The sequence below is a fragment of the Cetorhinus maximus genome, chromosome 3 (assembly GCF_964194155.1).
Source record: "Cetorhinus maximus chromosome 3, sCetMax3.hap1.1, whole genome shotgun sequence".
NCBI classification, from domain to species: Eukaryota; Metazoa; Chordata; class Chondrichthyes; order Lamniformes; family Cetorhinidae; genus Cetorhinus; species Cetorhinus maximus.
Window position 1 is genome coordinate 7,867,802 of NC_135881.1, and position 23,771 is coordinate 7,891,572.

At 45.9% G+C, this 23,771-nt stretch overlaps 1 protein-coding gene and 1 pseudogene across 1 annotated transcript in view; both read right to left on the reverse strand.

Moving 5' to 3' along the window:
- The window catches only part of recql4 (RecQ helicase-like 4), a 74,321-nt gene extending 63,602 nt beyond the window's left edge, over nucleotides 1-10,719 (reverse strand). The window contains exon 1 of the mRNA XM_078536259.1: nucleotides 10,306-10,719. The gene's annotated coding sequence lies outside the window, so the exon portion shown is untranslated. The remainder of the gene's footprint in view (nucleotides 1-10,305) is intronic.
- Nucleotides 10,720-20,308: 9,589 nt separating this feature from the next.
- LOC144672614 (DNA polymerase epsilon subunit 3 pseudogene) lies at nucleotides 20,309-20,758 on the reverse strand (annotated as a pseudogene).
- Nucleotides 20,759-23,771: the final 3,013 nt, after the last annotated feature.

Here is a 23,771-nt window from a genome sequence, read left to right on the forward strand (position 1 = left end):
CTTTATGGTAGCCTCCATTAATTTTTTGAATATAGCCACGATAATAAACTATTCTGAATGTGCTATTAGAAGCAATTTTTTTTACTACAAGAATAGCCAAAAAAAAATGTTTTAATTCTACGCGTTTAATGTTTTAAAACTGACTTTAACTTTCATTTTTTCTACAATTTTGTCAGTAATTTAGAATTAGGCTAATTATCATATTTTTCTATTGATACATAAATTCAATACACATATTTGCAAATTATTTACCAGAGACTTGACAATTCTCACTGCTCACAACAGTTTCTATTTTAAGCAACTTCTTAAAAAAAGGATAGTCTAGGTGCACAAGCTGAAGTTTCTAATGTTAATTTACCTTTTGGGCCTCCAATGGGCTGGATTCACCTATCGCTGCAGTGCCATGTCGACAGTAGTGGGAAGCGTGCGGCATTCCAACTCCTGTCTCTTAGCGGCCAAGCAGCGGGACTGCCGGCCAATTGGTGGCCGAGGAGGAGGAGGAATTGGGTAGTGAAGGAGGAGGTGGTCCAGCATCTGAGGGGCAGCATCTGGCAGCCCATCAGCTCAGAGGAAAGGTAGCACGGCATGGAAAGAGGCGAGGAGGGAGGCTGAAGATCGAGGCGTTATGACCAGGTGAGAAACAGTGAACTGGCTCCCCTCTGTTCAGCCTCCTCGATTGGTCACAGCAAAAGATTTGAGTTTCTTTTTCACAAGGGAGGGCCTTTTTGCAAATCAAGATGCATTTAAGCTGTGAGCACCAAGGAGCCAATCAATCAAGGTTGAGTCAAAGAAAGAGCTAATTTACTAACCACTAAACCAGAGGAAAAAAATAATAAAAACATGACGTCTCACACATACACAGGTATCAGAAATAAGGGAAGTTAGAGTTCAATAAAAACGTTAAAAGGATATGCAGTTAAGTGTCCTCTGCTTGTCTTTTGAGGAGCAGATTGTTAAATGTTGTGTCCGATTTGGCTTAGCTGGTTTCGTGGGTGTGGTCAGATGTCAAGGATGTTGCAGTTATTACGAGATCTCGGTTCGCTTGTAGACGTCTAGTCATGTTGACTTCTGAGCCAGTTAATACCCTTGTTCCAAAGTACAGCTTTCCAGCCGGCTTCCTCTGCTGAAAAACTTTGGCTGCAGTGGCACAAGAGGCTGAACAAACTTCTCCATTCTGCAAGGGTGAGTGACAGCACCTGCCGCTCTTTGGAGGGCTGAGGGTTGGAAAGGAAGGGTTGCACGCGAGGAATACCACCACAAGGAGAAGTGAAGCACCATGTTGTGGGCTCTAGGCCAAAAGGCATAATCTCTCCAACTATGAAACTCACTCTTCCATTGCCTTTGAAGGGCCCATAGTGCCCAGGAGAGGTCAAGGACCAGTGGGCGAGTACCCAACCTGGCAGTTATGACTTAGATAGTGGAAGACATCCTGCAGCTGAGCCAGGGGTGCTGATTGGTTGGTCACTAGGGATCGAGGGGGTGGGGGGGGAACTAATTGGATAGCTCTTCCAAAGCACCAGCACAGGTATGATGGGCCGAATGGCCTCCTTCTGTACTGTGTGATTCTTAATATAAAAAACTTACAAGGTCATTTGATACTTAGAACCTTAGCTGATTAAGCCTCCTCCCCAATCCAAAGGCACCAGCTGTAGCATCCCTTCAAATCTTCAGCTAGTGAGGCTGCCTATGTTAGATGATATGAGAGTTATGTGGGCCACATTGACTGGCTTTAGTGTCACACCATGTGATGCACCTCCCCATTAAACTACCAGTCTGTCTCAGAACAGTAACACCGACACAAAATGAAGTTATTTGGGCTATGACGTACAATTCACAATAAAATCAGCAAGTGATCAGTAATTGCTTGGAACATAGGAAACAGGAGAAGGCCATTCAGCCCATCGAGCCTGCTCCGCCATGTAATACGATCATGGCTGATCAAACACTTCGATGCCTTTTACCCACACTATCCCCATAACCCTTTACGTTATTGTCTATCAATCCCTACCTAAAACACACTCAATGACTGAGCTTCCATGGCCCTCTGGGGTAGAGAATTCCAAAGACTCTCGACCCTCTGAGTAAAGAAATTTCTCCTCATCTCGGCCCTAAGTGGCTTCCACCTTATTTTGAAATTGTGTGCCCTGGTTCTAGGCTCCACTACCTGGGGAAACACCTTACTTGCATCTACCCTGTCTATTCCTTTAGTATTTTGTAGGTTTCAATGAGGTCACCTCTCATTCTTCGAAACTCTAGAGAAGACAGGCCCAGTTTCCCCAAACTCTTCATAAGACAGTCCCACCATCCCCGGAACAAGTCTGGTGAACCTTAGTTGCACTCCCTCTATGGCAATAATATCCTGAGGTAAGGGGACCAAAACTGCACACAGTACTCCAGGTGCGGTCTAACCAAGCTTTTATACATTTGAATCAAGGCTTCACTACTCCTGTACTCAAATCCTCTTGCGATACAGGCTAACATTCCATTATCCTTCCTAACTGCCTGCTGCACCTGCATGTTAGCTTTCAGTGACTTATGGACAAGGTCACCCAGGTCCCTTCATACATCTACACTTTCTAATCTCTTACCATTTAGGAAATACTCTGCACAGCTGTTCCTTCTACCAAAGTGGATAACCTCACATTTTTCCACATTATATTCCAACTGCCATGTTCTTGTCCATTCACTAAGTCTGTCCAAATCCTCCTGTTTCCACTTCACATCTTCCTCACAACTCACATTCCCGTCTAGCTTTGTATCATCCGCGAACTTGGAAATATTACATTTGATCCCCACATCCAAATCATGGATATATATTGTGAATAGCTGGGGCCCAAGTACTGATCCTTGTGGTACCCCACTAGTCACAGCCTTCCAATGTGAGAATGACCCATTTATTCCTACTCTGTTTTCTGCCTGTTAGTCAATCCTTAATCCATGCCAGTATATTACCTCCTATCCCATGTGCCTTTATTTTGCTAATCAACCTCCTGTGGGGGAATTCATCAAAACTCTTCTGAAAATCCAAGTATACTACGTCCATCAACTCTCCTTTATCAACAATGTTAGTAACATCCTCAAAAAACTCCAAGCTGTCAAACATGATTTCCCATTCATAAATCCATGCTGACTATGCCCAAACAGATCATTATTATCCAAGTATCCATTTATCACATCCTTTATAATAAATTCTACCATTGTCCCTACTCCTGACGTAAGGCTGACGGGTCCGTAGTTCCGTTTTTTCTCTTCCTCCCTTCTTAAATAGTGGGGCGATGAGAACATCAATAATACATGTGTATGGCTGAAAAAGAGAGACATTTTTTGTTGATGCTTTTCGTCTTGCACTCAACAGGACAATTCACAAGAAAACCAAACGAAAGGGGAACAACTTACAGACCGTACCCAACCAGCCCATACTTGCAAAACTCAAAACAGTGTCCCAACATTAGATGTGATTCCACGATTGGGCAACAGTTGCTAAATAACCCTCAGAAATGATCGATTTATTACAAAACAAAACTCCTTTTAAACAAGTTTCAAGAACTGGTTGATAGACGATTGTAATCTGGAAGTGTAACTAACTGACCCTTTTGAACTTCCCAAGCGTGCACACACACGGACACACAAAAGACACACAAGGTAGTCTCTGCAGAGTCACGTGGATGGGAAAAAGAAACTTAGAAAGAAAAATATATTAAAATTCATGGAGATTCAATGCGGTCGGTCTGAAGTTCCCTTGGGTGAAGCTGGGCTCAGTCGCTGTTGGGAAGTTCACCAATGATGCTTCAACGTGGAGGAGGCTATAGCTGGATCAATTCTTCCCATCTCAGCTAGCAAACCCAAAAATTATGCAGACAAACGACACTCAGATGAGGATTCTCCGGATACAGGTCGAGAACCACACGTGGTTTCACAAAGAAGAGATGGGGAGAGCGCTTATTCTTCTGTTCTCAGCCTTTCCCCAACAAGACAAAGCAAAACCACAGGCTCAAACTTATGGGTTCGCCTCTGCCATGTGATCGCCTTTTTGTCTTCCAGCTTTTCATTTAAGTGCTTTGCTGTTCAAAACAAACAAACAACTCCTTTTCAAGTACCATATAGCTTAGGTGATTGCTTGGAAGAGACCTGCTGTAGGTGAACTGATGACTCTTTAAAAAAACTCTCGGGCAGCCTCCAATGTCCAAATAATGCAATGTCCTTCCATTTTAAAAAGAAAAATCCGGTTTGATGAGATATGATTCGAACAGGAGTATATATATTAATATATAGGACCCGATTCTTTGCAGACAAAGAACATGTACATACATGGCACCTGTTTCAACTGAACAGAATAAGTGACAGCCATTTGCTGGTTCATTCCTCAGGGCAATGCCTTGACCAGAGTCAAGCTTACCTGGTTTAAATTACAAGCAATGCTCGGCAGTTAACTGTCAGTCACCATCAACTGGTGCATTCTCAATGGCAACACCTCTACCAGAGTCCACGTGCCAACCAATCAGCACTCTCTTCTTATACAATATAAATTGTTGTTTCCTTCGCATTTGGTATTCTTACGAACTGTCCTGATAAGTACAAGACAAAAACCTTAGACAAAAAAATCTCTTTTTCAGCGATATTCAAGTTCTGTACGAAACGATTTAATATCCTGTGTACACAGAAGGATAGTTCAACTCTTCCAGATATGCTGCATCCTAAAAACCAGCTCACTCCTCTTAAAAGTGGCAGTCCAAAAGGCTGCTTACAAGCATATAATGGTTTATGTCTTGAAATAAATTGTTAATTGCACAATGGCAAAAGGGCCCCTCTAAAAGGAAGACACTGTGCTCTTAAAGAGACATCAACTTTCTATGATTGGTCAAGCAACAGCCTAACAGTCATGCTCACTAAATCATACCTTACAGCCAAAGTTCCAGACACCATCATCCCCATCCTTGGGTATGTCCTGTCACACTGACTTTCGAAAGGAAATTGGATAACTATCGGAAGAGAAAATAAATTGCAGGAAAAGGTGGGGGATTGGGACGAAATGAGTTGCTCTTGCAGAGACAGCATTGACAGGACAGGCTGAATGGTCTCCTTCTGTGCTGGAACCATTCCACGATTCTATCATATAAATCCAATCTGGCAAATTACTACCTCATCTGTCTACTCTCATGCAAAGTGATGGAAGGGGTCGTCAACAGTGCTATCAAGGAGTAATTACTCAGCATTAACCTGTCCACCGACACTCATTTTGAGCTCTGCCAGGGCCACAGTTCCAAACTAGATTACAGCCCTGGCTCAAACATGGGCAAAAAGAGCTAAACTACAGAGGTGAGGTGAAAGTGACTGCCCTTCACATCAAGGCTGCATTTCACCTAGTGTGGCATCAAGGAGCCCTAGCAAAAAACTGGAGTTAATGGGAATTAGGGGGAAAACTCTCCGCTGGTTGGAGTCATACCCAGCGCAAAGGAAGATGATTGTGGTTGTTGGAGGTCAGTCATCTCAGCTCCAGGACATCACTGCAGGAGTTCCTCAGGGTAGTGTCCTCAGCCCAACCAACTTCAGCTGCTTCATCAGTAACCTTCCTTCCATCATAAGATCAGAAGTGGGGTTGTTCGCTGATGATTGCACGATGTTCAGCACCATTCACAACTCCTCAGATACTGAAGCAGTCCATGTCCAAATGCAGCAAGACCTGGACAACATTCAAGCTTGGGCTGATAAGTGGCAAGTAACATTCATGGCACACAACTAGAACTCATTGCCCCCAAGTGTGGTTGAAGTAGAAACAATGATTTCAAAAGGAAATTGGATGGGCACTTGAAGGAAATTAACTTGTAGGGCTACAGGCATCAAGCATCAACCAGGGGATTGGGACTGGCTGCATTGCTCTGTGGAGAACCAGCATGGGCTCGATGGACCCAATAGCCTCCTTCTGTGCCATAAATTACTCCATGACAAGTGCCAAGCAATGACCACCTCCAACAAGAGAGAGAATCTAATCATCAGTCCTTGACCGACAATGGTATTCAGAATTACTATAGCCGAATCCCCCACTATCAACATCCTGGGTTTTTAAATGGGGAGGGAGAGTTGCAGAGCTCAAACAGGCAATTTGGTGAGGCTGACTGGGGCCTCTACAACAAGGAAAGCATCAAACTTAAGGTAAAAGCATACAACTCCGCAAAGATGAGTGGGCAGGACGGATGATTGGACAGAATAAAAATAACGGCAGAGAATGACTAAAAGGTTAATCAGGAGAAAGAAATTAGAGTATAGAGGAAGCTAGCTAGAAATGTAAAAACGGATAGCAAGTGTTTAAACCAAAAACTGAACCCAACTAGCCACAGAAATACTGTGGTTGCAAGGGCAGGTCACGGGCTGGGAATGGGAAACAAAGCAGCAGGTTAGGGTGTGGGGGGTGGATTCAACTTCATGGAAAATTATGAAAAAAAACTGAAAAGGAGAGCCCAGGAGAGGCTATTAAAGTCTCCAGAACGCAAAATAGGACAGAGCGTTTGGAAAGGGCTAGGAATCTAACTTCGCACATCAGATAAAGGGACGATAATGAGAAAGGGGACGGGAAATACAAGACTGAAGGTGCTGTATCTAAATGCACGCAGTATATGAAATATGGTAAATGAGCTTGTGGCGCAGATTGAAATTGGCAGGTATGATGTGGTGGGCATCATGGAGACATGGCTGCAAGGGGATCAGGACTGGGAGCTAAATATCCAAGGATATACATCCTATTGAAAAGATAGACAGGTTGGCAGAGGGGGTGCGGTTGCTTTGTTAGTAAATTAAATGAAATTAAATCGATAGCAAGAAACAACGTAGGGTCAGATGATGTACAATCTGTGTGGGTAGAGTTGAGGAACCGCAAAGGTAAAAAAACCATAATGGGAGTTATGTACAGGCCTCCAAACAGTAGTCAGGATGTGGGGCACAAGATACACCAGGAGATAGAAAAGGTGTGTAAGAAAGGCAAGGTTACAGTGATCATGGGGGATTTCAATATGCAGGTAGACTGGGAAAATCAGGTTGGTAGTGGATCCCGAGAAAAGGAATTTGTGGAATGTCTACGAGATGGCTTTTTGGAGCAGCTTGTGGTGGAGCCCACTAGGGAACAGGCAATTCTAGATTTAGTGATGTGTAATGAGGCAGATTTGATAAGGGAGCTTAAGGTGAAGGAACCCTTAGGAGGAAGTGACCATAATATGATAGAATTTACCCTGCAATTTGAGATGAAAAAGCTGGAATCAGATGTAACGGTATTACAGTTGAATAAAGGCAACTACAGAGGCATGAGGGAGGAGCTGGCCAGAATTGACTGGGAGATGAGCCTAGCAGGAAAGACAGTGGAACAGCAATGGCAGGAGTTTCTGGGAGTAATTTGGGAGACACAGCAAAAATTCATCCCTAGGAAGAAGAAGCATACTAAAGGGAGGACGAGGCAACCATGGCTGACAAGGGAAGTCAGGGACAGCATAAAAGCTAAAGAGAAAGCATACAATGCGGCGAAGAGCAGTGGGAAACCAGGGGATTGGGAAGCCTACAAAGACCAACAGAGGACAACTAAAAAAGAAATGAGGGAGAGATTAAGTATGAGGGTAAACTAGCCAGTAATATAAAAGAAGATTGCAAGAGTTTTTTTTAGATATATAAAGGGTAAGAGAGGGGAAAAAGTGGACATTGGGCCGCTGGAAAATGACGCTGGAGAAGTAGTAGTGGGAAGCAAAGAATTGGCGGAGGAATTGAATAGGTACTTTGCGTCAGTTTTCACGGTGGAAGACACGAGTAACATCCCCAAAGTTCAAGAGAGTCGGGGGGCAGAGGTGAGTATATTGGCCATTATCAGGGAGAAGGTGCTAGGAAAACTGAAAGACCTGAAGGTGGATAAATCACCTGGACCAGATGGATTACACCCCAGAGTTCTGAAGGAGATAGCTGAAGAGATTGCGGAGGCGTTAGTGGTGATCTTTCAGGAATCATTGGAGTCAGGGAGGGTCCCAGAGGACTGGAAAATCGCTAATGTAACCCCCGTGTTTAAGAAGGGAGTGAGGCAAAAGACAGGAAATTACAGGCCGATTAGACTGACCTTGGTCGTTGGTAAGATTTTAGAGTCCATTATTAAGGATGAGATTTTAGAATACTTGGAAGTGCATGGTAAAATAGGACAAAGTCAGCATGGTTTCATCAAGGGGAGGTCATGCCTGACAAATGTGTTAGAATTCTTTCAGGAGGTAATGAGTAGGTTAGACAAAGGAGAACCAATGGATGTTATCTACTTGGACTTCCAGAAGGCCTTTGACAAGGTACCGCACAGGAGGCTGCTCAGTAAGATAAGAGCCCATGGTGTTAGGGGCAAGGTACTAGCATGGATAGAAGATTGGCTGTCTGGCAGGAGGCAGAGAGTGGGGATAAGGGGGTCCTTCTCAGGATGGCGGCCGGTGACTAGTGGAGTTCCACAGGGGTCAGTGTTGGGACCACAACTTTATACATTAATGATCTAGATAAAGGAACTGAGGGCATCCTGGCTAAGTTTGCAGATGGTACAAAGGTAGGTGGAGGGACAGGTAGTATTGAGGAGGCGGGGAGGCTGCAGAAGGATTTGGACAGGTTAGGAGAATGGGCAAAGAATTGGCAGATGGAATACAACGTGGGGAAGTGAGAGGTCATGCACTTTGGTAGGAAGAAGAGGCATAGGCTATTTTCTAAATGGGGAGAGAATTCAGAAATCTGGAGTGCAAAGGGACTTGGGAATCCTAGTCCAGGATTCTCTTTAGGTTAACTTGCAGGTTGAGTCAGTAGTTAGGAAGGCAAATGCAATGTTGGCATTTATCTCGAGAGGACTAGAATATAAAAGCAGGGATGTGCTGCTGAGGCTTTATAAGGCTCTGGTCAGACCACATTTAGAATATTGTGAGCAATTTTGGGCCCCGTATCTCAGGAAGGATGTTCTGGCCCTGGAGAGGGTCCAGAGGAGGTTCACGAGAACGATCCCAGGAATGAAAGGCTTAACATATGAGGAATAGTATGGGTCCATACTCGATGGAGTTTAGAAGGGTGAGGGGGGGATCTGATTGAAACTTACAGAATACTGAAAGGCCTGGATAGAGTGGACGTGGGGAAAATGTTTCCATTAGTAGGAGAGACTAGGACCCGAGGGCACAGCCTCAGAGTAAAGGGAAGACCTTTCAGAACAGAGATGAGGAGAAACTTCTGTGGCAATGAATTCCATAGATTCACCACTCTCTGGCTAAAGAAGGCTGTGGAGGCCAGGTCATTTGAGTGTATTTAAGACCGAGATAGATAGGCTCTTGATTGGTAAGGGGCTCAAAGGTTACGGGGAGAAGCCGGGAGAATGGGGTTGAGAAACTTACCAGCCATGACTGAATGGCGGAGCAGACTTGATGGGCCAAATGGCCTAATTTCTGCTCCTATGTCTTATGGCCTTATGGAATTCTGCAGACAGTAACTCATCACCTGACTCCCCAAAGCCTGTCCACCATCTACAAGGCACAAGTCAAGAGTGTGATGGGATGCTTGCCACTTGCCTGGATGAGTGCAGCTCCAACACTCAAGAAGCTTGACACCATTCAGGACAAAGCAGCTCACTTGATTGGCACCCCATCCACCACCTCCAACATTCACTCCCTCCACCACTGACACACAGTGACAGCAATGTTTACCATCTACAAGGTGCACTGCAGCAACACAAAGCTCCTTAGACAGCAACTTCCAAACCCAAGACCTCTACCACTTAGAAGAACAAAGGCAGCAGATGCATGATTAAACTAACACCTGGAAGTTCCCCTCCAAGCCACACAGCATCCTGACTTGGAACTATATCGCTGTGCCTTCCCTGTCACGGTCAAAATCCTGGAACTCTCACCAACAGTGCTGTTAGGGAGGATCAACACCACATGGACTGCAGCAGTTCAGGATGATAGATCACCACCCCCTTCTCAAGGGCAATTAGAAATGGGCATCAAATGCTGGTCTTGACAGCGATGCCCACATCAAGAAAAAAAAAGCTTTAACCACTAAGCATCATTTGTAAACAGTATATTGCAGAATTTTGCAAACATTTTTCCTTTAAAAAGGTGACCTCGTTTTTAAACACTGTATCATAAATCACAGGTCTTATTCATACAATGAGTTAAGAGATAAAGCCAGAAAATTGATCAAAGGCTAGAAACTAGATATAAAATGAGAATCCACAAGTCAGGGATGTGGAAACGTGTTATCATGGAATTTGTAGTTAAGAATGAGTTTACACAAGACAAACTGGCATTAAAATCAGCTGATGGGAACCTGCAAAAGGGGAGTTCAATGGAAAGCAGTTGTCACTCCGTCTCCATGGTAACCGGCCGGGCCCAGAAACAGCTGAACGGCGGCTGCGCGGTCCTGGGCAGCGTCGTCTCCCCTCGGCGCCTGCGCGGTCCTGGGCAGCGTTGCCTCCCCTCTGCGCCTGCGCGCTTTTTCCCCTTCGGCCCGCGGAGCCGGTGCAGGGGAGACCCGGCCGATTTGTAGTCCTTTTTCCGCCCACAACCCACCATTCGCCAACTCTCCTCGAGGGGAGGAGGGGGTTAGAAAGTCACTTCCCCGCCGGTAACGCAGGGCCGCAGAAGTGATGCCGTCGGTCAGCGGGCGGCGGCGCTCGGCAACGGCCTTCCTCCGGGTAAGAGCGAACCGCCGCCGCCGGTTTGAGTGAAGCTTTCGCGCGCCTTTCCAAGTCAGCTGACTGGGGCTGCGCGCGCAGCCCGGCGGAGCAGCCGCCCGCCCTCGGGTGACGTGACCGCAAATGGCGCCAGTTCCAGGCCCACAGGGACTGGAGCTGGGAGACCCTGGGTTATATTTACAATAACAAGGGAAGCATCAAACTCAAGGAAAAAGCATACAACTCAGTAAAGATGAGTGGGCAGGACAGATGATTGGACAGAATATAAAGAATGGCAGTGAATGACTAAAAGGTTAATCAAGAGAAAGAAATTAGACTATGAGAGGAAGCCACCTAGAAATGTAAAAACAGATAGCAAGAGTTTCTACAGATAGTTACAAAGGAAAGTGAGTGTTAGTCCCCTAGAGAGTCAGTGGGTGTTGTGGGGGTGGTGTCAATAATAGATAATAAGGAAATGTGGAAGAAATTAACAAATATTTTGCTTCTGTGTTCACTATAGAGGATACGAAAAACATTCCAGTAATAGCTGCAAGTCAGGAGGTGAACGGGAGAAAGGAACTTGGTGAAATTGAAATCATTAAGGAAAGGGTACTGAGCAAACTGATGGAGCTGCAGGCTGTCAAGTCTCCGGGTCCCGATGGACCACGTCCTAGGGTCTTGAAAGAGGTGGCTAATGAGGTAGTTGATGCACTGGTGTTAATTTTCCAAAATTCGCTAGATTCTGGAAAGGTTCCATCAGATTGGAAAGTAGCAAATATATTCTATTCAAGAAGGGAGGGAGGCAGAAAACTACAAGCCAGTTAGCCTGACATCTGTCATGGAGAAGTTGTTAGAATCGATCATTAAGGAGGTTTTTGCTGGCCACTTAGAAGAGCTCAAGGCAATTGGAAAGAGCCACCAAGGTTTTGTGAAAGGAAAATCATGTTTAACCAATTTTAGAGGTTTTTGAAGGAGTAACATGCGCAGTGGATAAAGGGGAGCCTGTAGATGTACTGTACTTGGATTTCCAGAAGGCATTTGATAACCTTTGATGTGGCACTTTATCATGAAAAATAAAAGTTCATGGTGTAGAGGGTAACATACTAGCATGGATAGAAGATTGGCTGGCTGGCAGAAAGTAGAGAGTATGCATAAATGGGTCTTTTTCAGATTGGCAGGATGTGACGAGTGGAGTCCCACAGGGGTCTGTGCTGGGGCCTCAACTTCTTACGATTTACATCAATGACTTAGATGAGGGGAGTGAAGACATGGTAGTTAAATTTGCAGATAACACAAAGCTAGGTAGGAAAATATGTCGTGAAGAGGACATGGAGGTTGCAGATGGATATAGATAGGTTGAGTGAGTGGGCAAAGATCTGGCAAATGGAGTTTAATGTGGGAAAATGTGAAGTTATTCACTTTGGCAGGAACAACAAAAAAGCAGAGTATTACTTAAATGGAGAATAACTGCATAATTCTGAGGGGCAGAGGGATCTCGGTGTTCTAGTACATGAGTCACAAAGTTAGTATGCAGGTACAGCAAGTAATTAAAGCAGCTAATGGAATGCTATCCTTTATTACAAGAGGGATTGAACATCAAAGTAAGGATGTTATGCTTCAGTTCTACAGGGCATTGGTGAGACCACACCTCGAATACTGTGAGCAGTTTTGGTCTCGTTATTTAAGGAAGGATGTAAATGCATTGGAGGCGGTTCAGAAGAGGGTTACGAGATTGATACCTGGAATGAGTGGGTTGTCTTATGAGGAAAGGTTGGACAGAATGGGCTTGTTTCCACTGGAGTTTAGAAGAGTGAAGTATACAAGATCCTGAACAGCTTTGACAAGGTGGACGTGGAAAGGATGTTTCCTCTTGTGGGCGAGCCAGAACTAGGGGGCACTGTTACCCTTTTAGGACAGAGATGAGGAGAAATTATGAGGGTTGTGCAACTTTGGAACACTCTGCCTCAAGACGGTGGTGGAGGCGGGGTCATGAATATTTTTAGGGCAGAGGTAGATTGATTCCCTTGCCTAACAAGAATCTGAGGTTGTCGGGGTTAGATGGGAACGTGGAAATCGAAACACATGATCAGCCATGATCTTATTGAATGGTGGAGCAGGCTCGAGGGGCCGAATGGTCTACTCCTGTTCCTATTTCTTATGTTCTTGTAACAACGTGCGTGTCACAGGCAAGCCAGCATTTGTTGACCATCCCCAATTGCCCTTGAGTGGCTTGCTCAGGCAGTTAAGACTCAACCATGTTACTGTGGATCTGGAGTTATATGTAGTCCAGACCAAGGATTTCCTTCTCTAAAAAGACATAACCAGATGTGTTTTTTTAAATTCATCAATGGGATGTGGGCTTCGCTGGCTGGACCAGCATTTATTACCCATCCCTAGTTTCCCTTGAGAAGGTGGCAGTGAGCTATCTTGAACACTGCCGCCACGATTTTCACGAGAAACGACAATGGTGTCATGGTCCATTACTGAGACTAGGTTTATAATCTGGATTTTTACTAATTGAATTTAAACTCCACCAGCTGAAGTGGCAGGATTTAAACCCATGTCCCCAGAGCATTAGCCTGGTCCGCTGGATTATTAGATCAGTGACATCACTGTCTCCCTCTTTTACATAACGCCCTCATGGGCCGAGTGAATAGTCCCAAAGACGGGAAATGACTTTCACCCAGTCAAAATGCCACATGATGCAGACAACCTAGGACCTTCTGGTTTTGATTAATTGTGAGATAAATTCCTAATGCTTTATCTTTCCCGAAATTTGTTCATTGGTCCCATGAGTGAGAAAAAAAGATTGAAAAAGATTTCATGAAAGGTTGGATCCACAAGTATGAAAGCAAAACAGATATTTTCATTCTACAGTTTGTAGACCTGGCAACCATTTTTAGTCTTTCTACAATTACACATAGCAAGGACAAAAGGGTGATTGTGGATAAAGTCATGGAGAAATGGATAGGGACTGGGACTAGGGGCACCAGTTAAGTTTAGTGTAAAGTAATTTGCTAATGATGAGAGTTGAGAGACATGTGAAATGTTAACATTGTGCTCATGAATGCCACAGCTGAAACTCTTCTGTAAAGCATCACATGGTGATTTACAAAAACTGCACAAAATTAGCAGATCAACCAAATTGCAAGTTGACAACCAGTGACATGGGCGATACATGCAACAAAGTTGCTTCAGATGGTTGGAGGGTTATAATCCCAAATTACCCTCTTTGCTGGGCAATAATCCTCTGGCTCTAAAAGGTATTACAATTAGTTCCACTTTTTCTGTACTTTTGAATGTGTTTCATGGAGACAAGGACTTTCCTCAAGGCTAAGGCTACAAAAAAATACTCTGCAAGCTCTAAGACACAGTATCAGACACTCGAGGGGTTCAATTTAACTCTGGAAATTTGATATACTAGAAAAAAAAGGCTCAGAACAGAGCCTTGATGGTAAGACTGTGGTTATCCAATATGGAAATCAAACTGTTAAGAGATTGAATCAGTTCATTAGGATTTAATACAAAATCCAATTTGCAGATGATAGAAAGTGATTAGGCATTCAGCGTTAATGGCATGTTAATTGAAGGTTAGGGACATAGAGCTGGATGGCATTGATTGATTAAGTACCTTGAGCACTTATGGCACAGCAGTTGTTAAAGGCTGAGTTATTAAAATCCCAGAGGGAAACTTAAAACATACCAATTGAAGTACAGATCATGACAGTTGTTGCAGCACATACACATGGCTACAAATTACTACAATTTTTAACAAATTCCCAAATTAATTTCCACTAAGGCAACAATAACCAATAGACGTAAACGCCAGGCAAAGCGTTTTTCACCTTACAAATTCAAAATGAGGTTCCTTTCGATTTGTTCCTTTGCAGACAGGGGTCCGCTCACAAGCTTAGATCTTACATGTCTCTGACCTGCACACACACACACAACTCCTTTGTTATACCCAGTCTTCTCTTTGAATGCAAATTCTTATTGTATCACCAGGCCCTTTGAACTCCTCCTCCTTGAACAATAAAACCCCTTTCAGAGTACCAATTTTATTAGTAATATAAACATTGCTTGGTGTCTCCTAGCTAAGTGCAAGATTTCACCCCCAGTCTTTGAATGGTTTAGTCAACAAAATGCATATGTACTTCCTTATGCTTAACATCTCAAAACTACTATACATCAAAGCACCCAGACAAGCTGGCTTTAATCCAATTAACAGGCTAAGCCTCTATTTATAAAAAAAAATTCCAATAACATTTTATACGTGCTTATGAAGAGGTATTAATGTATATAAAGAGACAGCTGCTGCTCAGGAATCTTCACCTCCATCAGTATGGGTTCAGGTGGCTGGCGAAGTGGTGCTCTACCCGGCCGTGCCCCTGTGGGGGAAGTCGCCAGTGGAGTGCTCTTTACGTTGGAGCCCTTCCTTTCACCAACAGGGACCTGGTGTGGAAGGTGTTGCATGCAGCAGTGCCATGCAATAGGTGGTTAAGGTGGACTCCCAGGCCACATGTGTTTTCTGCAGCTAAGGGGAGTCTGTTCCACATACATGTAGACTGTCAGATGTTGCAGCCCCTTTTCATTTACTTGAAGGGGCTGTTCCTCAACTTTAGGTTGCACTTCAGGCCCATGCTCCTGATCTTTGGTCACCTGGTGTGGAGGGAAGACAACCTCCTTGTAAGCCTGCTCCTGGGCCTGGTCAAGATGGCCGTTAACAGGTCCAGGCAGTCGAGTGGGTCGTCCAACCCGACTGCCTCTCTACCGTGGCAACGCTCGCGGCTGGGTGACCCTGGAGAGGGAGCACGCGGTTCTGGTACGCTTGAGGCCTTCCATGACCGGTGGCAACGACAAGGGCTGGAGTGTATAGTCAGCCCCAGGAATGATATCTAATCAAACCAAAATATCTTTCCATTGACATTGATTTTTGTTAGTGCCCCACCAGGGGCCCTGTTCATTAGTTTATTTTGCTGGCCAATTGTTTATTTTAGAAAAATAAAGAGTAATGCTGGGTTGTGTGGGAGGAGAGCTGCAAGACTGAACAACTCACTGTGGCTCCAGAAAGAGGGAAGAGAGAGAAGTTGCATTCTCTTCAGTTCTGTCCGACACTGCCTGTGACTTCAATCCATCGGTGGATTGGGAAAACCTTTTTCATTTTAACTCCCAACTGCAGAAGGGTAGTTTTAATTTTTTTCTTTACAGAAAGGTTCCAGGAATACCCCTGAAGCCCAGGGCCTGGAACCGTCAATAGAAGGAGAAGCGGGGTGGGGTGGTGTGGAGGGAGAGAACAGACTACCATCAAGGATAAGATTGCTACACTACTGTCTCCCCATACCTAGAGACAGCAGCTACAGGACTAATTACCATTATTGCAAGAGAGGGAGAAGATATAAAAAAAATAGCACAAAGGACTTGCTTACATCCAGAGGTGGGTGCTGTGCTTGTGGACTGTTGCTATTTGCAAGGGGAGGGAGAGAGACACTACTTCAGCAAGCTTAGGGTGTGTATTTTGCAGAGGGGCCGAATCATAGTTTAAGAGCCCTGCATATTGACCTCATTGTTGCTACTGGCAAGGAGATGAAGACAGAGACTACTTCAACAAGCTGAGTTGTGTGTGTGTGTGCGCGCGCATGCGCACTGTAAAGAGACCTAATTAAAGCTCATTAAAAAGCCTGCGCATTGCCTGGCCTAGGTCAGCTGGAGCTGCCTAGGTGAAGATTTGATCCAACATAACTCTTAATCATCACTGGAGGACTGTGCCTGGGAGGCCTTAGCTAACCCAGGTGAAGATACCATCCCTCCCCTTGCCCCTGGAAAAGAACATTGCACAATGAGTGTAACGCACCCATCAAGCTTGTGTGAGCTTCCTCCCTCCTCTCCTGGTGGGGAGGCTTTATTAACATCTTTAGTCTCCCCACCCAAACTATTCCAACCAAAAACAAGGGTGGGCTCTCAATGCTATGGCAACACAGTCTTTGCCGATGGCAGGGCCCTCAAGTCCTATGCAGGGGTGGCTACCTCCTCAGCCCCTGCTGCTCCCGGGCCCCATCACCTTTCAAGCATCTAACCAAAAGGACCCCAAGGTAAAGAGCTACACCCATCCCAACATGACCATCGAGGAATGCGTGAAAGCCATGGCTGGGTTGTCAGCCCCTTAGCCATTGTTGCCACCTCCCACGTGTACAGCAAAGCTGTCTTTTTCCTAAGGACTGAGCAGACAGTGCACCTGGCCCTGGCCAAGGGACTCACCTTGAGCAGGTCATTCCTGTCGGTGGACCTATTTCAGGCTACTGCACAGAATTGTCCTCTCTAATGTCCCTGCCCTTTATACTTGGTGAGTTCCTCCTCCCCCACTTCCACCATCTTGGAGTGGTCAGGTCCAGGGTCATGCTTGGCCTGAGGCAGGCTGGCCTATGCCATGTACACTCCTGGCGCCAGGTGTTTATAAACCTGGCCTGGGGAGAGGTACTGGAGGGCGGGTTCCTTGTAGAGCACAAGGGGATTGGATACAAGGTCTTCCGGTCGGCGTACGGTGTGCAATGCCATGCATGGAAGCATTGCCCCGCCTCAAAGAGTTCCTTCGCCAGGGCCAGATGCACTGCCTGCTCGGTCCTCAGGAACTCACACCCACCAAGACCACTGAAGAGGGTGGGGAGGGGTGGTGTGTGGAGGAGAAAGTCCGCCAAAATAGAAATGGTATAAATGGTAAGACCCTGGAAAATACTGAAGATCAGAGGGACCTTGGTGTGCATATCCACAGGGTGTAACTATGACTCGCCCGAGTCTCCGCCTGGATAGTTACACGATCTGTGATGGTTTGGTGTTCTCACCATTCACTCAGTTGTGCCTCGTTGGCTCCCACTGGTAATGACACCAGTTACCCAATTTGGCACAGATCGACAAGGTTTCGTTGGCTAAACGACCTTCGAAAGAGCTCTGAGATAGTTGTGATCTGCAGAGATCAGCTTTGTCGTATAAAAATGGTTGGTCCTCGTGGGTCAGAGCGGCCCAGTTGGGAAGCGACCCGGATAAAATCATCCCCACAGCTAAGCCAACTGTAGCAAATTGCAATTGCTACGCAAGTACTAGCTCCATCGTTGACGGACTAGAGAAAAAGTCTACCCTGACTCAGACCGCCAAGATAGAACTGAGGCCTGTACAGACATTACCCTACTGGGAACCAGCTAAGCAAGCCAGACTGGAGGAGTTGGAATCTCCAGCAGTGAACGACGAGCACCATAAGGTCTCGGTGTCAAGCCCTCCAAGTGACAGGGAAGACCCGGAAGTTATTAACACGCAGACCTTATACAAGAAGTTCCAGGGAATGGAAACTTTGAATAATAAAGGGGGTTGAAGGGCCCCCTGATGAGACAAATTTTACCAACTTATATTGAGCCTGTGGTATTACAACTCAGGTGATGACAAACATACAGAGTGAGGGTGGTAATCCAATACCCCATTGGACTACTCTGCAATCACTGCAATTTCTACTCCCTGGAGTAAGCGAGTTTGACAAGCATATGGCCAAAAGACACCAAATAAAGCGCATATGTACAATATGTTCCAAGTGCAAGACGTCTGGCAAGTACCACTCCATCACATGTCAATACTGCAAATGCAACAGTGGAAGGCCACCTGTATCTGGAAAGATCTTAACATGTGAAAACTGCAAACTGCAATTTACATCACAGATCGGTCTTAACCAGCATGAGCATCTCAGACACACCGAAGTACGTAACACAAAATGAATGACAACGCACATGTCACAGAAAATACCCAGTCGGAAGGATTACAAGTGGACCAAAGAGGAAACGGACCTCCGAGGTTTAATGAAGTGGTACGAAGGCTGCTCCGATATAAAGCAAATAGCAGTCCACATTACAACCAAAACCAGTAAGTAGATTGCTACGAAGAAAAGATCTGCTCTGCAGAACGTGGTAAATGCACCATCGTCACAAAGTGACTAGCCCCAAGGTTGCTTGGGGCATGGAGACGCCACAGGAGGGGCAAGACGAAGAGGGAGAGGTGGGCAATAGGCCCCAAATAGTACGAGAGGTGCGACCCCCCCAGCCAGTATCCCTAGGCACCGGGATCTGGATCGTGAGCTGAAATTGGCTGAAGAATTAATGGCAGTACAAAATGACCCGTAGACGAGAGCCCTGGGTATCGGCCTCGTCGAAAGTACAACAGAGACTCTAATAACTGAAGGCAGAAAAGAGAAAACTGGCAGGAGGTCCAGGAAAGAGAGATCCACTGCGAAGACTGAAGCAAGGACTCAAACATGAAAAGAAAATGGGTAGCTAAGAAAGCCAGAGTCAAGGCCACTCAGGACCTTTACAAAATAGATAAAGGGAAAAGAGCACAGCAAATCATGGGTGCGCCGTCCACCCGGGAATGTTCACTCAGCAAAGCTGACCTTGAACAGAGTTTCACCAGTAAACTCTCAAATCTGAATAATAAAGCAAACCTCAACAAGTTTGCACAATACAAAGGAAGGAGAGATATGATTCTTTGAATGAACCCATACGAAGGGAAGTAGTAGAGGCTGCGATTGAAGGCAGTTGACATCATGGATACACAGGTAGTATACAAGACAGGCTCCTCCCACGTCTCGTCTCTCCCTCTGGCTTAAGTCAGGTTCCATCCCGAGAGTTCTGAAAAAGAGTTGCACAGTTCTCCTTCCTAAATCAGACAACGCCGAGAAGCTGAATAACGGACAACTGGGCAACCAATCACAATCGGCTCAATCCTACTGCAGCTCTTTATCAAAATCATTGCCAGATGATTGAGTGAGGCAGTACAGACCAACCCTTAGCAGAGTGGGTTTCTGGTGGCGTCCCCAGGCTGTAACGAAAATGTAGCCATATTGCAAAACGTGAAAGGGGCTAAACATAACAGAAAAGAGCTGGCCGTTGTCTTTGTCGATTTGGCAAAAGCATTTGATTCAGTCAGGCATAAAATGTTACATGACCTGTGATGGTTTGGGGCTGCCGAAGAGATTCACCTCACTGATTACAGACTTATACTCAGAAACCAGCAGAGTTATAGAGGGCAAAGGCAGTCAGACCAACCCAATCAATATCGAGAGAGGGGTGAAGCAAGGACCTGCTATCCCCCAATTCTGTTCATCAGTATGGACCCTTTGACCTGTTCCTTACAGGAGGCAAAGTTGGGCATCCAGTTGCCCCTTCAGGGAGGGAAGATCAATTGCTCAGCACTGGCATTCACCCATGACATTGCTCTGCTCAGCGACTCCCACGCAGGTACGATCAAGAGCTTGGCCATCGACCAGGACTTCTGTCAGCGTACAGGCCTAGAAGTGAATGCCGGGAAGACCAAGGGCTTCCACCTCATACACAAGCTAAGACCTTCCTGTAGAATTTTTTTTGTCTTTTTGAATGCCTTATTCAAAATTTCAATTTTACAAAAAGTTGACAAATGATTAACAAAATAGAAAAGGTTTCAATTTCACCCAACTATACAAAAAACAAATAGCACAGTGCAGCTCCACCACTGCCTCCTTGTGATGCCAACTCAATGGCACAAAGTCCTTAAACAGGCCTGTGGAAGCGTATAGGGGTAATCCATGTGATCGTGCCCAAATTCCAACACAGCATCATTCTCAGCCCCTGCACAGCATTCGCAGCCATCTCAATTTTCTACATCCTCTTCCTCATTTTCTATCTCCTTTTGATCATCTTCCACCATTTTCACCACTTCAGTGTCTTCCTTATTCTCATCTTCTTTGCTCTTGCCATGTTCCTCACTGTCACGCTTCTTATCCTTCTGTTCGGAAGCTTCTTTCTTTCCTTTCTGCTCTCGCTTGTAAGCTCCCAATGCATCTTTCAGTGGAGTTATGAAGCGATCAAACTCCATCCCTTCCATTGCTGCAAGCGCATCAGAGGCACTCAGTGTTTTCCTCTTGCTCTTCATTGCAAAGTTATTTGCGCACGAGCTTGCGTAAAGAACGAAGACACTTGCTGCTCGGGATATTGCACTACGAGCTTCCTTTGAGACATTCTCTCCATCTGGAAGCGCCTCTTTAATAATCCTGGTAATGACTGCATTCAGCAGATTCAAGTCTTCTGGTCTCTCAGCCATCTCTGTCACTTAAACGGACACCATCGAAATCAGTTAAGTTATAATAATTATCGCCAGCTCATTATAATAACGGATTCTCTGGTTTTCACCACACGCTCACCCACCTGGCTACAACTTTATGGTGAACTGGCAGTTGCGAGACGGCCCCATCTTGTATATAACACCTGGCGATGCAGAGGAATACCTGGGAGCAAGAATCAACCCTTGGGAGTGGGTAGCTGAGGAGCAGTGGGGCCCAAACTTGATTCATGGATAGAGAGTTTGAAGAAGGCAGCACTTCGACCTAACCAGAGGATTGAAATCCTAAAAACTTACATGATTCTGAGAATATACTTCCATTTGATTCTCACTGAGGTATCCCAGAACACATTGGTCAAGTTCAACCAGACCATCAAAAACGCAAAAGAAATCCTCCACCTTCCGCTACACGTTACAGACGGAGTACTATACAGCAGTAACAGAAACAGAGGGCTAGCCGTGCTAAAGCTTGAAGTTCAGATCCTTTTGGCTATTATTCGCAAGTTAGAGGCGTTGGAGAGCTGGCCAGACGTGGTGACTCAAGCCTCATTCGAATACAGTGTTACCAATAACAAATCAACTGACTCCTTGAGGAACCTTAAAATGCTCCAGGAGATCGAGGACACCCTCAGACAGAAGTACGGAAAGAGAGGGAGCTAAGGTGAAAAGAGCCAAGAGGATATATATCATTGACATGGACTGGGCAGACATTACCCAAACGTCCAGACCCAAACCAGTGAACAGATATGTGGCTTGGAGGGAGATAGTATACCTAAAGTGGTCCAAACTTCAAAGTCAAGGATCAGGCATCAAATATTATGGTAATGACTACACCTCCAACTCCTGGCTCAAAACATGTTTCAATCTCAAAACAAGCCAAACTCATTAATAGTATACTGTTACAGTGCAACCTCTGTAGGGGTGTCCCTGTGTCATGGTGGATCTTGTTGGGCACAGTTAAATCTCGTAGAAGATGAGACCCCATTTGAATCACTGCCTCACAATCTCTGCTAATTGCACGTAAAGGATGCAAGAATCAAGAGACAAAGCCCTGGACCACCTGCAGCCGTTTGTCTCAAAATTCGGCTGGACATCCCACTTAGAACAGAGACTCTTCACGAAGGACTGGACACTTTGGAAACCAGATCTGGTATTCATTAAAGACGGAGCAGTGGCTCTGTGGTTGTCAATGTTACAGTATGCTTCGAGAACAATAACCTGTTGGAGAAATCTTGGGCAGAGAAAGAGAAGTACCACTAACACCTGAATGATGAAATAAGAGAACTGACCGGGGGTACGTCCGTCAGCTTCTTGGGTTTCATTATGGGAGCAAGAGGAAAGTGGCTTGAAAGGAACAACAGCCTCACGCGATTTGTTGGAATTCATAAGTATAAGTCCTTCACCCAGCTTGTCTCAAGACCAATGATCTCTGACTTTGGAACTCTTATAAATTTTCAGAGACAAGGTGATCAGAGGATCGCCCAGAGCCCACCTGGTTTGATGCTACAAGACCCAAGACGGAAGACAGGATGTACGTAAGAGATGGGTATTGTATACCTCCAGAGCTGAATTTTGCGTTTGTCGGACGGGTGGGCCCGACCGAATCGGCGGGGAGTCGATCCCCACCACCGAAACGGGTCACGCTGCCATTTTGCATCGGCAGGCCAATTAAGGACCGCCCAGAATGTTTCAGACTCCAGTGCTCATCGCGAAAATGAAATCGGCGGCCTGCGTGTTCAGACTGACGCTTCCAGTGGGGAACCGGCAGTCTGTATAAAGAGCGGCCAGGCAGCCTTCTTTAGGCTGTTGACCATGGCCAGCGACCGGGCACCACGAGGTGAGGGCAGAGGAGGAGGGGGGCAGGCTGTAGGGTAGGCCAGCGGGGGGTCACTGTGCCCCTCGGTTCTCCGATACCTGCCTTGCTGTCCTCCTGGAAGAGGTGCCCAACCATCGGGAGGTCTTGTTTCCGGAGGATGGGAGGAGGAGGGTCCCCCACGTGACCAGGCAGACATGGCAGGAGGTGGCGGAGGCTGTTACCTCTCAAGATGCTGTGCAGCACACCAGAACCCGGTGCCGCAAGCGCTTCAATGATTTGTTGCGCTCTGGAAGGGTGAGTACCAAGGTCAGCCTTGGCCATTTTACCCAGCAGGTAGCCTTAGCCTTAGTATGTGTCTAGCTGCCTCCCCTGCAGGCTGCCTCCAGACTACTCAAATGTGACAAACACCAACATATGCTGCAGGGAGAACCCATATTCTCCTCAACCACTAAGGCTGATGTAAGCATGGTCACTATCTGTTCGCCCACCCAGCGTGCGACAAATGCCCAATGCAGTAACGACAGTTGTGGGGGGAGACCTCAGAGAAGTCCAACACATGTCTTATTGATGGTGATGAGATGGTGGAAGGGAAGCCTCAAGGTGTCATGGCCAAGAGCCATCTGCTGGCCTTGGCGCCACACCTAGTTGCGCCTCCTTGCCATGGGCGCTAAGACCTGTGTGTTATTCAAAGTGATGGATGCCAAATGTGTCCAAGGTGTCTGTTGGGGGAGGGGGTTGGGAGCAGCCATGCTATCTTCTTAACTTATTGCATCTTAGGAGGGTTTGTACCTCCACCACCCTTTCAGCCACTGCTTCCCACATTACTCTGTCCAAAAGGTCCTCAGCACCTCACCTGTCAACCTCATGGCACTCAACTTAAATAAATGCCACCACGTTAGTCATCCCCGTTGCCTTCTGTCCACCCGTTCTATGCCCCTCATAACGGTATGAAGGTCAATAATGTGACCTGTCAATCTCCTGTGCTCCACGGCAAATGTTGCAAGTGTTTGCAATGTTTCCTCATCACTCCAACTCTCCGGGCCAGCATGCATCCAGGTCAGGAACCTCTGCACTCTCCCCACTCCAATGCCATCTCTCCCATGAAGCGCAGGTCACAACTGAACACAGAAGTGTAGATGTGGCCTCGACAATGTTTTCTGCACTTGCAACATGACCTCC